Genomic DNA, 16331 nt, shown 5'->3' on the forward strand with positions numbered 1-16331 from the left:
CTCCTGCAATACAAGGACTGCTTCTCGTCGTCGTCAAAAGTTCGACAAACCCCTGTCGCCAAGCACCGCATTATAACCGACGAATATGTCCGCCCACTCCGTCAGAGCCCGTACCGAGTTTCGGCACGCGAACGCGAGGCCATAAGGCAACAAGTCGACGAAATGCTACGCGACGACATCATCCAGCCGTCCAAGAGTCCGTGGGCGTCCCCCGTGGTGTTAGTGAAGAAGAAGGATGGAACCCTACGTTTCTGCGTCGATTATCGTCGCCTCAACCAGATCACGAAGAAGGACGTATACCCCCTCCCACGGATTGACGACGCCTTGGATCGACTCTACAACGCAAAGTATTTTTCGTCGATGGACCTCAAAACCGGCTACTGGCAAATCGAAGTCGACGAGAGGGACCGGGAGAAGACTGCCTTTATAACACCAGACGGACTGTTCGAGTTCAAGGTCATGCCGTTTGGTCTTTGCTCGGCGCCTGCCACTTTCCAACGTGTCATGGATACAGTACTGGCAGGCTTGAAGTGGCAGACTTGCCTCGTCTATTTGGACGACGTCGTTGTGTTTGCCTCAAGCTTCGAGGAACACCTCCGGCGCCTTGAAACAGTTCTTCAAGCAATCAAGACCTCCGGACTCACGTTGAAACCAGAAAAGTGCCGCTTCGCATATGAGGAGCTCTTGTTTTGGGGCCACGTCATCAACAAGTCAGGAGTGCGCCCCGACCCTCAGAAAACTGCGGCCATCTCCAACTTTCCTCCGCCCGCTGACAAGAAGGCAGTGCGTAGATTTCTTGGACTGTGCGCCTATTACAGGCGCTTCGTCAAGAATTTTTCACGGATCGCTGAGCCACTGACGTATCTCACGAAGGCCGACGTCGAGTTCAAGTGGGAGACGCCGCAAGTCGAAGCATTTGAAGAACTGAAGCGACGCCTGCAATCGCCGCCAATACTTGCGCATTTCGACGAAAATGCCGATACCGAAGTCCACACCGACGCAAGCAGCGTAGGACTCGGCGCCGTGCTTGTGCAGAGGACTGACGGACTAGAAAGGGTTGTAAGTTACGCTAGCCGGTCGCTATCGAAGGCGGAAGCAAATTATTCCACAACAGAAAAGGAGTGCCTCGCCATCATCTGGGCTACATCAAAGTTTCGCCCCTACCTCTATGGCAGGCCCTTTAAAGTTGTGAGCGACCACCACGCCTTGTGTTGGCTAGCTAACTTGAAGGATCCTTCAGGTCGCCTCGCACGATGGAGTCTGAGACTTCAAGAATTCGACATCACCGTCGTTTACAAGTCCGGGCGAATGCACTCTGACGCCGACTGCTTGTCTCGCGCCCCCGTCGAACCGCCGCCACAGGACGACCAGGATGACGATACTTTCTTGGGACCAATCAGTGCCGACGAATTCGCCGAACAACAGCGAGCCGACCCAGAACTAAGGAGCCTTGTAGACTACCTGGAAGGCAAGACCGTCATTGTGCCGAAGGTGTTCAGGCGAGGATTGGCGTCGTTTTTCTTGCAAAACGACATTCTTCTAAAGAAGAACTTCTCGCCTCTCCGAGCCAACTACCTCCTCGTGGTACCCTCAGCATTGCGTCCAGAGGTTCTGCAAGCTCTCCATGACGACCCAACGGCTGGACATCTCGGTTTTTCACGCACTCTCGCGAGGATACAAGAAAAATACTACTGGCCTCGCCTCTCTGCCGACGTCGCCCATTACGCAAGAACATGCCGAGACTGTCAACGACGCAAAACACCGCCGACAAGGCCAGCCGGACTTCTACAGCCAATCGAGCCACCTCGCCGACCGTTCCAGCAGATCGGGATGGACTTACTGGGGCCTTTTCCGACGTCGACGTCCGGGAATAAATGGATCGTCGTCGCTACGGACTACCTCACCCGCTACGCCGAAACAAAAGCCTTGCCCAAAGGCAGTGCCGCCGAGGTAGGCCGATTCTTCGTTGAGAACATCCTCCTGCGTCACGGTGCCCCAGAAGTCCTCATCACCGACAGAGGCACGGCCTTTACGGCAGAGCTAACTCAAGCCATCCTGAGGTACAGCCAGACAAGCCATCGCCGCACCACCGCCTACCACCCGCAGACGAATGGCCTCACCGAGCGCCTAAATAAGACCATCGCCGACATGCTGGCAATGTACGTCGACGTCGAACACAAGACGTGGGATGCCATCCTCCCGTACGTGACCTTCGCATACAACACGGCCGTGCAAGAAACGACGCACCTGGCACCGTTCAACCTTGTCTACGGAAGGAACCCGGCAACGACGCTTGACGCCATGCTACCAGACGTCGCTGACGAAGAAAATCTCGACGTTGCCAATTATTTGCAGCGTGCCGAAGAAGATCGACAGCTCGCCCGCCTGCGCATCAAGAACCAGCAGAGGACCGACAGCCGATACTACAATCTACGACGACGTTACGTCGAGTACCAGCCCGGCGACCGTGTTTGGGTCTGGACTCCGATACGCCGACGAGGACTTAGCGAGAAACTATTGCGTCGCTATTTCGGACCATATAAGATAATCCGACGTATTGGCGCACTGGACTATGAGGTCGTGCCAGACGGCATTTCGCAATCACAGCGGCGCCGGGCACGACCTGAAGTCATCCATGTGGTGCGTCTGAAACCTTTCTACGCCCGCTGACGACCTTAGGTACTTCGTTACTTTGTTATTGTTTTTTGTTTGTTTGTTTGTTTGTTTGTTGTTTATTACGCATTGTTTTGTTTTCGCTTTCGTGTTTGTAGCATCGGGACGATGCTTTTTAAGGGGAGGGTATTGACACGTATACATGTTTATCTTTCACCGGTGACAGCTCTTCACCGGCTCACAAATGTTAACCGTTATCGCACGGCGCAGGACGCGCCTGCATGTATCGGAAGTTTCTAGAACGTTATCGATGCTTCTGCCCATTGCCTGTTTTCACCGACGCTTCTGTTATCTGATTGCATGACTGAGGCGAATTGTCTAGAACTTTCTGGAAGACACGCGGGCATCAGGGATTAATCTAGAACCTTCGATGTCTCAGGTATAAAAGCCGACGCGTTTCGCCGCTGATCCGATTTTCGACGATCGCCGACTGTGTTCGCCGCTATCGTTGTGCTTTGAGTGTAGCTTGCTTTTGTGGGCACAGGTTCGCCCAATAAACAACCAGTTTCGTCATACACAGTTTTGCGACTGTTTTCTCTACCGTCACTACTACGTGACAATATACCAATTGTGATTGAGCAATGCCACCGCTCAAGTGCTTAGTCATGACTTGAAAGCGAACAAACTTGTACGTTATAGTTCCTAATTTAACTGTGCACAATACCCTGTGAACAATTTGTCTCTTGTGCTCATATGAACAATCTGGGCAATCATGCATGTGCTTTTTTTTTCATCCCGTGTCCTGGGTTAGAATACCCGCGGTGGCTCAGTCAGCTAAGGCACTGCTCTGCTGAGCATGAGATCAATCAATCAATCAATCAAGTTTATTTTCACTCTGTAAAAGACACAGAAAGAAGTACTGTGACAAGAAGCTGTTTGTCGGAACAGCTTGCCTAGGTCACAGTCCCAGATCACGGGATCAAATCCCGCCCGCGCCGGCCGCATATCGATGGAGGCGAAATGCAAAAACGCCCGTGTGCTTGCGTTGTAGAGCACGTCAAAGAACCCCAGGTGGTCAAAATTAATCCGCAGCCCTTCACTATCAAGTGGTTCATAATCAGAGTTAGTTTTGGCACGTAAAACCCCAGGCAGATGAAGAACAGTTGTGTACAACTTTATAGAAAGAAAAAAAGGGGGGGGGTATTGTAATATTATATGGTACGCGGGAGTAGCAAACAACAACAAAGGAGGGTAGTGCGCCGTGGTGGCGAACAGGAAATGACAATACCCGTGAGTGGATATGTGGCAAAGACTTTGTGGTCATCATCATCATCAACGCCCGTTTGTGAGCAGCGGCAGTGGCACCTCGGGAAGCGTGGCTCGAGACAGCGTGTGCAGTGTGCGAGGTTCGACGTTCGAAGGCAGAGCTTCCTTGCTGAGTGTCCAGCCTATATCACCACTTAAGTTACTGCGCCTGCACTCGAACCGACGCTCTCACCAGCTGATAGACCACCTCGTCCGGTTCTCCCACTGGACAACTGGTCCAGGATGCCTGGTGGTGCTGAGCATTGCTGTACGAGCGTTTGGGAGAGCGGAAGCAGGGCTACCTTACTGGCTGTGGACGTGACATGGTGGGCTGCTGCTGTGTGCTCTCGAGCACAACACCGCCGTCGGAAAACCGGGCACGCAGAGGCTCCCGTTCATCGACCATGGCGCAGGACGAGCTGAGCTCTACGTGGCCAGACAGCGCCTGCCGTGTGGCGCTGCTGTCCGAAACCAGTGCTGATACATCTTCGACACGGCTGCATCTGCTGAATCAGCCGACATGAACTGTCGGCTGATTCATCATAATCATCTTCAGCCTATAATTAGTTCCACTACAGGACGAAGGCCTCTCCCTGCGATCTCCAATTATCCCTGTCTTACGCTAGCTGATTCCAACTTGCGCCTGCACATTTCCTAACTTCACCACCCCACCTAGTTTTCTGCCGTGCTCGACTGCGCTTCACTTCTCTTTGTATCCATTCTGTAACTCTAATGATCCACCGGCTACCCTTCCTACGCATTACATTGCCTGTCGCACGTGTTTGCTGTTTCTAAGTAATAGGTGTGTTCAAATACAAGTGTGACGCGTGTGTGTACTTTTGCGTACTGCATCTATCTCTTTCTGGGGCGATCCTGCACACAGTACCCTCACAGAACTAGTTTTATTACATATTGATTACAACAAAAACGCGAAGTCACTTAATAGGCTGAATGATTTACTCAAACAAGTCCTCACTTAGGTAAAATAATTTGACAGTTTGGTATGAAATCGATAACACTCTAAAAATTGGGCATTGACATTTTCTGCCGACATTCTTGGCCCTTATGATACCCGACTGAGACGATAGACTGACGCCCTTCTCCTACAATTACCCTTACGAAACAATGAAACAGACAGCCACAATATGCGCTATATGCACTATGCAATATGGACGTGCAACAGTCCATTTGTCTTCCATTGGCAGTTTTTCCTCGGTTGCTTGCCACCATCATTTGAAGCCCCTTGCAGTTCCGAGAGCGAACCACTGCACAGCTTGCCAGCGTGTCATGCCATGTGCCAAGGATGCCATCTTGGACGTCGTCACAGCATTTGCCTCACCATTTGCAGTCATACCACCTGGTTCTCTCCGTATTTTGAGTACAAAGCACGAACGTAGGGCTTGAATTACACTCTTAGCAAATACCGGCTTAAAACAACGCATATAGGGCGGATAGTAGATCAAAATTTCGACGCTTATAAATGGCTCACTGTAAGCGGCCTACTGCGTATGCGGCCCAATAGTAGGTGGCTTAACTTATGCGGCTCCTGTATATGCGGCCCACTAATAAACGGCCCATTTTATGCGGCCCACTCGTATGCGGCCTGTACTTATGAGGCCCACGCGTATGTGGCTTCTGAATATGCGGCTTGTTGTCAATGGCCCTCTTCGTTGCCTTGTAAAGGCCGCTTAATAATGGGCCGCATACCGATAATTTCGTTAAGCGGGATTCTAGATGAAATCTTTCCGGCTTACTAAGCGGCACAAGAATATGCGGCCCAAATATATGCGGCCCTACGGGCAAATTTTGGGGAAAAATAAAAAAGAACACTTCCGTTACTCCACGTTTCAGAGGGACGTTACTGGCATTTTCGCAGTTGTTGTACACATTCCAATCATAGGTAACAACACTGCACACACAACCATCACATCAAGGCAAACACACACAACCATTGACAGCGAGGATTCGAACCCAGGCCAACCGCGTGACAAGCAAACACTGTAACCACTACACCACAACACTACGCCTGCGTCGGGGCTTCGCATGGCAATATATACGCACTTATCACAAGTTTTTTTAGACCTTTTGTTTTAAGCTGATCGCCGGCTGTAACCTATCGCCATAATTATGTATGTATGATATATACGTGTGCAGAACATTTAGCGAATATTCGCGGGCTACAGTCAGAACCAATTCGTGTGTGACCATAATTGCTCAAATGCTGCTGTAATTGTGTACAATAACGTATCTAAATCGCTGCTGTTTCGGCAGGAAGCAAATATGCGCAGAGTGGCCGGGCAGAGCCAACGGGGCGATGCGCCAGGTTTCACTCGGGCGGGTGTTGACCCCAAGAGGTAGAAGACATTATTGAGGCGAAAAAACGCAGGTCAAAGGCGAAAAAACGGAGCATTCGCGGAAAGAGTACTTCCCGGGGCTCGAGGCTGGCGCGCAGACGGGCGAGGCCGCGAAGTCCCCAGCTGTAGATCGAGAACGGCGGTCGAAGTTCGTTCTTGCGTCGGACTGGTTCGCTACGACCGTTGTTTATTTGTGCAAGCGAAGTTCTCCTTGGTTCTGTGACCGGTGTGGAAAGGGCGCATATGAATTCGCTCACATTCGGCCGAGAACATTTTCTGCTTAGCGACACTTTGTGACCATAGAAAGGTAGGAAGTAGCAAAAGCTGAAATCGAATGAACTACGATTGTGATCCACATACATAAGGCTCCGTAACAAAATGTGAGCTTTGATTTGGGGCCCTGATGGAAAATACGCTTTTCTTTCGTTCTTTCAAAATCTCTCTAACCTGCGCCCAGTCATTCTGAGGCTGCAATTTTCATCCCAGCGACGGTATACTGCACAGCTGTGTACAATATATGTACGGTATATTGTTCCACACCTGTCCATGTTTAGTCACTGCATAGATGAGTCTGCCTGATATCATGAGGTTAATTGGTTTGCAAGTTTTCACAATAAATGCCAAACTGTTATGCAACTTCCCGTTGCATAAACTTTTACCCACTTTTACCCACTTTCTAGCTGTCCCGGTCCGAAACTATTTTGCCAGTTTATAGCGTCGTGATGAAAACCACAAACTGTGGACGAAAAACTCGTAGGATATTTAGTTTTTCTTTTGCATTCTGCAGGCAACTCCTCTACCGATATTTGAGCAGCGTGTGATACCGCTCGAAGCATTTTTCTGGGTGCAGGCCAGGGTTGTTACTGCAGGTTTTGCATAAAAACACAGTATCCCTCCTGCCTCCGTTTGTTTTTCGATCGCTACCAACAGCACAGTATGCTATTTCAGCCTGGTAGCTTGTAGATGAAATGGCTCCTCCCATCTAGCCTTTCCTCGCAATCCGTCCTCGCAGACGGGCCCCGTTTTTTGGCTCTAGCCCTCACGTCACCCACCAGCTATTGTAAGAGGTTGCGGTGGTACTGCAGGTGTCGCTGTTCTTTCTCAGCATGATTCTGCAGCTGTGTGTGCCTCAAAATAAAGCTATTGACAATGAAAACCTCTAGAAGCTTTCACTAAATGTGCCACCGTAAAACGCACGCGATGAAAAAGTGGTCATGCTTCTCAGCGAACCATACGAACGTGCTGTTCTGTGCGCAAGTGAGAACGCTCTGGTATCCAGAAGCCGTGCTGAACATTGTGCTGCACCCTAGTGCAAAGAGAAGTAAACTTCAACAAACAAAGTTTATTTATCCCTCAAGAGACGGCACATCATGTATACAAAGAATGCGCACGAATCGCAGTGAGAAAAACCGCGAGATTTTACCCCCGAACACCCTTGTCGGGCGGTGCCCGACAGTGGACCGCTACGGCCGTCTTGTGTTGTCGGGCCCTGCCCGACAACGGACCGCAACGGTTAAAATAAGAAAGGAACAGATAAATTTGTGGATCTCAGTCAATACACCAATTTATGAAGTGCTCACTCATCTTTGCTTGGCCACATCAGTGTTATTTTGCACTTGCAAATAATGTCCAGGCTTACAAGGATAAAATCATACTTGGCATGCTGGGACGTAACCCCACGGTCGTCGGACCCGACGTTGTGAAGCTGCCTAACGACGTAAGATCCAAGATTTCTATACACTGGATACCACGCAATATGCATCCTACCTACAACGAAGGACGAAGACGAGCCAGGGGTAAAGCTCTGCTCGCCAGTGCCCGCTTGGATAAGGATTGAACATGCTTCGTAGACGCTGCTTCATACGCTCAAGAAGAAGCCTTCTCCTTAGTGGTCATCGACTGTGATTCCAAAACCATCAGCTGCGCTACCATCCGCACTTACAGTTCCAGCGTTGCAGCACAGGTTGTCATTGCCCTTGCATTGACGGATGGTGTACATGACAAGATTTATTCAGACTACAAGACCGCCATCAGGGCCTTTCAGATGGAAATGGTGGCTGCCCAGGCCCTACATATCCAAAACGCTAACGACCTCAAACATAACTCATTGGCCTGGTTCCCTGCGCAGCTTGGAAACATTGAGGGTGCCTCGCTCAACCCCAACGAGGAGGCACACTCGGCTGCACGAGTTTTGATTTACCGTGCGCCGGGTAATGCGTCCTCTCCTGGGCAATCCGAGCCTCTCTACTCGTACAACAAGATCTGCAAACATAATTATCTATCAAAAATACTCCTGCCTCTGCCGCACTCCTCGCAGTACAGGGCCCAGGCAGTCACTCTCAGACTTCTGCAAACAAGCACTTACTCGAGCCCTGCGGCACTGCACACAATGCACCTGCACACAATGTACAATGCACACAATGTACACAACGGCACTGCACACAATGCACGAACGGTTACCAAGGCCGGACTTCCCCCTGTGTTGTGGTTATATGAACTTTGAGCATGTCCTGTGTGGCTGCGCCTCTGGCGGTCCCCTTTTCACCCAAGAGGAAATGATGAAGCTTATTAAGGCACACCTCTCAAATCCTAGCAGTCCAGAGAGCCCGCGAGACTGCCGTCAGGTTTGACCTGATGGTCTCTGAGTGGGCCAAGCCAAGTGACGTCGAATTTACTCGCGTCTATTGTGGACCGAATAAAGTTGTTTCACTCACTCACTCACTGATTCACTCACTCACTCACTTAGAATACATGTTCATGAAGTTTTAACTATACAATGTGTCACAGCAGACACCACTTAGATTCCAATATACATAGCTTTATACTGTGTGTGCCAGCTAACGTTAGCCAAGCTGTTTAACGACAGAAAAACATTTATTACCATGGTGCAAGATACAATTATAAAACCTAAGGCGTGTGGTCATCAGAGGTCTGACAACCGAACACCCAAGATTTTAAAATCGTATTTTGCATCATAGTTTTTCAATCATTTTTTCCAAATAGCTTGGCTAACGTTAGCTGGGACAGCCTATATATGTGACTACTGGTGAAGTACCAGCTGCATGGCAGAGTCCTTAGCATTACAGGTATTGCAGGTGATTGGTGCTCTTTTGGGGAAAGAACCCTTGCCAGTTCTAACACTCTGCCTAATACCTGTAAAATAATATTCATTTCTGAGATGGATGTGCCCAGGCACCTCTATATGTCTTCTGCATCAACTGACTTCTTAGCAGCTTGCAATAATGGCACTAGCCATTCTTTATATGTCTCATTCGTTGCTCTTTTCTTGGGCTTGCTTGTCAATAAATAGTGCTCCTGTCCAAAAAACCTTATCTTCATTGTCTCCTTTGGTTGCTAGCTCATTGCTCCATGGTAATTTTAAAGTGAATCCCTCTTTGCCTGCCCTTGTGAATAGGCATGGCTGCTGGCTGCTGCTTGGTCAGGCATTAACTCGACTCGTCCACTCATCATGATCACTCTCAGTATATAGTATTTCTGCATATGTCTAAAGGAGTTAAATATGGGTCGAATGCAAGTACATGTGAACAGGGTTGTATAAACATATGCCTAGTATTGGCTACTAAAGGGGTGCTAGGTCTAAAGCATCTTGTTGACCTAGTTGGTACACATTCATTTTCGTGAAAATGGCATGAAACAGGACAACACATTGTCAGGACGGGACAGGTGCCACTAACAACTTTTTATTATGTGGAGTAAGTGCAAGACTAGTATACAACATTCTCTTCCCCCGCCAGTGCAAGTGCAAGCTCAAGACATTCATCACAAAAGCATTCCCTGAGATACTGTATATCGCACACATTCAATAATATAGGTGTGTCACATGTTTGTCACCTTCTTGCTATAATTCATAAAAAAGCATTTCTACTGCCACATGGTCAACCTCCCTCACATTGATGTGAAGGCACATGCAGGCGCCGAGTTCACCGTTGACACCGTGCCGACTTGCTATCTTTTTCAGATTGTAGGTTACCCTTATTATGTACATGAGGGACCACTTTAGGCCTCTTGTTGTTTCTTTGACCTTCTTCTGCTATTTGTTTTGTGCCCTTTACTTGATTAATGGTAGAAGACTGACACTTAGCCGTTTCATATTCTACCGCTATTACTCGTCTCGTTTTGTGCCATTTCCTCGAATACCCATGCCAGTATTTAGTGCAAGTTTTTTTAAAGTGACTAAATAGCATAGGAACCTGTTATGCTGCTTGCCACAGATTCAGCAAAATAATGATACAGCACTTATATTAACTGCAATGCAATGTGCTTCCGCGTTAAGTTCTATGAAAGAGAAGGAATTAGGAGAGAACATGTAACTAGGCACATTGTAAGAACTAGAGCACTGCACTTACGAGAAACTGCACTTGCATTGAGATGTTCTCTGCAAAATAAATGACAGAGAAGTACTTGGACGTACCCATGTACTTTCATGATCATGCCCTCAGAATCTTTGTATTCCCTGAATGCAGCACTTTTATTACCCATTTTCTTTGAAAACACTGCCTTAAATACATTCGCAAGAACACTCAAACCTCGAAAACATTCCGATTCATCTTCATCACAAAGAGACACGTCAGCTATCAACATTAACCTCATTCGTAACTAAGCATGAAAAGTATTGTAGTTTTTCGTTTGCAAGGATTTGTATTTTCAACTTTTGTTAAGCTTTGCCACTCAAGAAAAGGTTATTCAATGTACTGGTACTTTAGGTTAAACCCACATACGTGGTCCAGTAAACAAATTCACCAACTCATCTAAAATATATTTATTTATTTATTTATTTACAGCACCTTACAGGCCTTCAAGAAGGCATGGATAAGGGAGGATGTACATGGTCATATAAGCATAAAAAAGGCATTAGTAAAACAAGAGAAATATCCGAACAGCATAAATATATCAGAAATACTATAACACAAAAATAAACAGCAATAGCCGGAAAAACACAGGCAGCAAAAATAAACAGAAATAGCCAAAAAAACACAGGAAGCAAAATGTGACATTACGGTGATCACATCACATGGCATTAGTGCCACTAAGTGCACGTCTACATAATCCGAATGATCACTTGAAATGTTTAATAAGCACGCAGAAGAATTCAGGCGAAACAAGAACGCAAGAATGTGCTATACGGCTGAAGCATCAAAAAATGCTAGCATTTAAGATCACGAAATACACTGTGTTTTGAGTGGGAGGAAATGTCATCTGGAAGAGCGTTCCATAAACGTATCGCACGAGGCAAAGCTGAAAAACTGAATGCTTATGTATTGCCATAAACTCGGGTGTAACTAAAGTTATTAGGTAGCTGTTGTGACGTTGAGGTGCTTTTTCCACGTTTGGTAATGACAGACCAGCCGCGTGAATGAATGTATGAAACAATAATAGCAGAGCGATGTCACGGCGAGTAGATAGTGGTTGCAAAGAGAGCTCGAGCTTTATTTTGGTTACACTTGACAGATTGCTGTAGTTGCTTGTAATAAAACAACTCGATTTATTCTGGATGCATTCCAGGAGGTCGACGAGATATTTTTTATGTGTATTCCATATGGAAGAGGCGTACTCAATTTGCGGTCGGACTAGAGTTAAATCAGCTAGTTTTCGTAGTGGGGAAGGCGCAGCTCTTAAGTTTCGATGTAGAGATCCTAATGACCTGGAAGCGTTAGCTGATATCGAAGTGACGTAACTAGTCTAGGAGAGATTATGCGTGAGAAAGACGCCTAAATACTTGTATTCTTTGGTGTAGTCAATTATGTTAGTATCAAAATGATAGTAGTAGTTTTATTAGTATCAAAATGATATGTCACACATCTTTTAGCTCAATAGTACAATGTTCAACATCAAGGCATTCTATTTAAGCAGCTATGTACTTAGTGCACCCCTCAGAGCTTCTCTACAATAGTTTTTTTCTGGAGTGACTTTCAGAGCTGCTGTTTCTTGACATCTACTGAATGTCATGAACTTCTATCAAAACTTCTTTGATATTCAGGTAAAGGAATAAGTGATTGGCATTATAGTCTAATCAGGAACAGTCACTGATCTGACATTTTTCAATAGTCAAAAACTTCTGTATAAACAGTGTCATGTGTATCAGTGCCTCATTGTAATGCATTTACCATTTTGACACAGTGCTCACATACCAAAGTATTCGGTTAAAATTTTTAGTTTCCCTATCAATGATCACTAAATGTGCTATGAATTTCAGTCTCACCAACCTGCATGCACAATTTCATGAATTTGACAACGTTTTTAACCATTCGGCTTATTACTAGTCCTACTACCTCCTGATAAGTCACCTGTTTACTTCCCTAAGCAAACAGTTTAATCCATTTGCATGGAGGTATTTGCATGGATTAGTATAATGAAAGAACGCCAACATTATACTAATCCGTGAGAAGGGAGATGTTAAAGAATTGAAGAATTATAGATCCATCACCTTGCTTTCAGTACTGTATAGAATATTCACCAAGGTGATTTCCAATAGAATCAGGGCAACACCTGACTTCAGCCAACCAAGAGAACAGGCTGGCTTCAGGAAGGGATATTTTACGCTGGGTCGTATCCATGTCATCAATAAGGTAATCGAGAAATGTGCGAAGTACAATCAACCTCTCTATACGGGCTTTCATAGACTACGAAAAGGCAGTTGATTCAGTAGAGGTACCAGCAGTCATAGAGGCATTACGTAATCAAGGAGTACAGGAGACATACATCAATATTTTCGCAAACATCTACAAGGATTACAGAGCTACCTTGGTTCTCCACAAAAAAAGTAGAAATTTACCTATCAAGAAAGGCAAGGAGACACAATCACTCCATTGCTATTCATTATATGCTTAGAAGTATTCAAGCTCTTTGACTGGGAAGTCTTAGGAGTGACGAACAACGGTGAATATCTCAGCAGCCTTCGATTTGCAGAAGACATTGAACTATTCAGCAACAATGGAGACGAATTGCAGCAAATGACTAAGGACCTTAACCTTCTGCAGGCTTCAGTTCAGCAGCAATGTATAGCTGTAGTATCCCACCACATGATGACTGTGGTGGTCAGGTTCGCTTGCGAGTTTCTGATAAACCACTGCCCCAGTTGCATAATGCGATGCATCACAAACCGTAGCGAGAAGTCAGGAATGCGGAGAATAGGGTCGGATGATATAAGCCTTACTAGCTCACGGTAGGCACTTTCGCACTCGTCATTCCACAGGAATGTTACATTTTTTTGCATCAATAGTGTGAGGCATCGTGTCTTGACTACATAGTCTCTTTTAAAGGCCCTAAAGTGTCCAGAGAGGCCCAGGAAGACACGAAGCGAATGTACGTCGTAAGGCTTCACCAACTTAGAAAATCAACGGATTCCTGCTTTGTGCTTTTGGTACAGCCGTCAAATGGCCTGCCTAGAAATACCACTTTTTCTTGGAAGAATGCACTTTTTTTAAAGTTTAATTTGAGATGTGCGAGGCTGAGCGCATGGAGAGCTAGGGAAATGTGACTTTTGTGATCTTCTTTTGTCTTCGAGAAAACGATTATGTCGTCCATATAAACATTGCAAAAGGTGCCCAAGTATGGTTTCAGGATGTCATTCATGATCTTTTGAAACCACGCTGGGGAATTCTTCCAACCGAAAGACCATCGATTATATCCGAGCAAGTCTAAAGGCGTAACAGATGCGGTGTACTTTTTGGTCTCCTCGGTCAAGGGAATCTGCCAAAAGCATTTGCAGAGATCGATCCGTGAAAACCAGTGGCAACCACCAGTTTCATCGATAATAGCATCAATTTTTGGCATCGGGAAAGTAATAATTCTGTTTGGCGATTTAGAATCCTATAAGTGGTACAAAGACGAAAAGTGCCATCGTCTTTAGGAGCGATTGTTATAGGCGAAGCAAACGGTGAAATTGATGGTCGGATGATGTCGGCGTCTAACATTGCTTGCAACTCCTTTTTCAAACAAGCCTTTCTCTCTCTTGAGATATTGTATGGTGCTTTCCGAACCACTGCTTTGTCTGCGAGTTCAAAGGGAACTGCATGTGACTTCATCGGCGGAGGATAGTTTTCTATGCATACGAGCTCTGGATACTTTGCTCTGATGTCTTCTTCAAGTGAACTAATCTTAGAGGGCTTGGTGTCTCTCCGCTTTTCGCCAGTTTAGCATTTTCTTCAACCAATACCCTGTCATCCCAATAAAGGTTTATCTCGAGCTTTTTCATGTCATGGCGAGATAAAAGGAAGTCATAGGTGACGTCAGGTATTGCCAGTACATCGCTCTTTACGAAATGTCCTTGAAGTTCAATCACTACAGACGCCCACTCATTATGGGAGCTTACTGCTCCATCGTAACCCTGGACACGTAGGGTCCTCCCACTGTGGAGACGTCTGGTGTCTATTCTTTTCTGGTTGATGATGGACACAGACGCTCCACTGTCCACGAGTGCGTTCATCTCAACACCGTCAATCTTGACAGGGACATGAAGTAGGTTAGAAGATGCGAAGTACACAGTTTCGTGGCAGTATTTCACGAGAGGCCGATCGTCTTTACCCAGTTCTGTGTGGCGTTTGCCGGCAGTCGGAACGCGTAGAGTGCTACCAGGACTACTTGAGCAGCAATTCGAGGACTTCAAAACGTTGTTCCGAAGTCTTCCTGCGAATGTGAGGGATCGTATATGCGACTGAGGTTCTACGAGCTCATTGCTGTCCAGGAGTAATTCTTCTCCGCAAGGACTTTCCTGTCTTGGCTCCACGGGCAAATTTTTCAGACACCGCATGAGGTCGTCTATTGCATCGCGGGCTTTCAGCTGGACCTGTTTTCGAATACTGAGAGTCCCAGCGTTACCACAGATACAACTGCGAGTGATGAGAGTTCAGGTTCTGCCATGCGCATCAGACGACGCTTCTCTAGTAAGGAGCCACGCGTGCGGCTGAAGCGTAGCACCAACTGCCATCTCTCCAATGGATTGCATTGGAACGCCACCAGGAAGATGCGTTTCCACTTCTCCCAATATGCTGGCTTTTGATCCAGGATCTGCAGATCGTACCATTTTATGGCAGTGACACCAAGGTAACGTCGCATGTTCTGTACTTTCTTTTCGTCGGATAGCCACCCGTTATTAGTAGAAGCATACTCATAATACCATAACCAATGTTGCGGGTCTTCGAAGCCACCTTCAAAAACATAAGGTTCAACCATATCCGGTGCTCGTTTTCCTTTCCTCAGAGACACGGATAGTGCTGCCATAAGCTGACTTTGTTGCATCATCTGTCGCTGTTGCACTTCGAAAACTTGCAAAACGTGGCTCACCTTTTCTGATGACATATCCTCTGTCGTATAACCACGGCGCATGGGTGCCAAAACAAGCTCTTCTATTGTCGCCAGCTGCAGGTTCACCTTGACTGACCCTGTCTGCAAAAGTTCCTCACGGCATATGGACAATTCTTTGAGCACTGCGTCGACGAGGCCAGGGGAGCTGACCTGCCGTGGAGGACTTGTTGACGGTTCATCTTGCACTTGGTAGCCAGTGAAGATAATGCGCTGCAACGAGGTCTGGTCAACGAAGAATGTAACCCACATCCTGTCGGGCTGCGCCAAATTATTTAGCGTTCCTAGTAAACACAACTAAAGGAAACACATAGATTAATACTGACGGATGGTATACGCCATTTTATTCTAACTGAAACTGCCCTCCTCGTCCTCCTCTTCCTTCGTCCCCTTTGTTCTTCCTCTTCTTTCGTGGCCTAAATGCGGCACGCTTCATTTTAGTTGACATAACGAGTAAAAATAAAGCGGGGAAGGTCATGTAATGCGCAGAATGGGTAACGGGTGGACCATTAGAATTACAGAATGTATACCAAGAGAAGGGAAATGCAGTCAAGGATGGCCGAAAACTAGGTGGGGTGATGAAGTAACGGAATTTGCAGGCGCAAGTTAGAATCAGCTAGCGCAAGACAGGGGTAATTGGAGATCGCAGATAGAGTGCTTCGTCCTGCAGTGGACATAAATAAAGGCTGATGGTGAAGATATTTATGCTAGTGTTGTCAAGCGTATTACTTTTATAAT

Source organism: Dermacentor silvarum, chromosome 5 (genome assembly GCF_013339745.2).
Source record: "Dermacentor silvarum isolate Dsil-2018 chromosome 5, BIME_Dsil_1.4, whole genome shotgun sequence".
Lineage (NCBI taxonomy): Eukaryota > Metazoa > Arthropoda > Arachnida > Ixodida > Ixodidae > Dermacentor > Dermacentor silvarum.